This window comes from Pongo pygmaeus, chromosome 6 (genome assembly GCF_028885625.2).
Source record: "Pongo pygmaeus isolate AG05252 chromosome 6, NHGRI_mPonPyg2-v2.0_pri, whole genome shotgun sequence".
NCBI lineage: Eukaryota > Metazoa > Chordata > Mammalia > Primates > Hominidae > Pongo > Pongo pygmaeus.
Window position 1 is genome coordinate 22,071,301 of NC_072379.2, and position 1,242 is coordinate 22,072,542.

At 37.7% G+C, this 1,242-nt stretch overlaps 1 pseudogene; it reads right to left on the reverse strand.

Moving 5' to 3' along the window:
- Window positions 1-835: 835 nt before the first annotated feature.
- LOC129041776 (U6 spliceosomal RNA) lies at window positions 836-935 on the reverse strand (annotated as a pseudogene).
- Window positions 936-1,242: the final 307 nt, after the last annotated feature.

Here is a 1,242-nt window from a genome sequence, read left to right on the forward strand (position 1 = left end):
AGTCTCAAAAAAAAGACAATAAAGAAATAAAGCTAACAAGCTAACATAAGAAAATATATTAAAATGTGACAAATAGGACGGGCACAGTGGCTCACACCTATAATCCCAGCACTTTGGGAGGCCGAGGTGGGTGGATCATGAGTTCAGGAATTCAAGACCAGCCTGACGAACATGGTGAAACCCTGTCTCTACTAAAAATGCAAAAATTAGCCAGGCATGGTGGCATGTGCCTGTAATCCCAGCTACTCAGGAGGCTGAGGCAGGAGAATCGCTTGAACCTGGGAGGCGGAGGTTGCAGTGAGCCAAGGTCACGCCACTGCACTCCAGCCTGGTGACAGAGCAAGACTCTGTCTCAAAAAAAAAAAAAAAAAAGTGACAAATGAAAATAAAGTAATATGAGGTCTTTTATTTATTAAAAATAATCAAACAGAAAATAACTTGTTAAATTATAATACCCTGTGCTGGCAAAGGTGCAGTGAAATGGGCATTTTCTTATACTATTGGTGATGTTTAAATTGTAAATAAACCTTCCAGGGTAAAGCTTGGCAATTTTTTAAAAATAATACAGATAGTGACTCACTATACTGCCTCCTCCAACTCCTGGCCTCAAGCAGTCCTCCCACCTCAACCTCCCAAAGTGCTGGGATTATAGGTCAACAGCCACCATGCCTGAAAGCTTGGCAATTTACATCAAGTGTAATAAGAATGCTCATGCCCTGTGACTCACAGTAATCTCACTTCTGGAAATATCATCTTTGGATATAATTCAACCTAAACAAAAGGTCATATGCACAAACACAGTGAAAATCTCGGAGTATTTTTTTCTCTTTTTAAAAAAGATATGGAATGCTTCACAAATTCGCATGTCATTCTTGCACAGAGGCCATGCCAATCTCTCTATTGTTCCAACTTTAGTATATGTGATACCGAAGCAAATATGAGTAATTTAAGATAGAGTGGTTAAGTGAAATAAGGAAGAGTTATGGGGAATTTAAAAATCTATGGTATTTATAGGCATCTCGTAACAGCTCAGTAAATATTAGCTGCTACTTTTATTATTTTTATGGTAATTCCACTCAATTAAAAATTGTCACTAAAAATTACCATTGTCATGGAACATAATGTATCCTACAGTATAATTGTAAAAACAGATACAATTTGTCCCTTGGTATATGGGGGAATTGGTTCCAGCTCCTCCATTTCTATGTATACCAAAATCCACACATACTCAAGTTTTCGAGT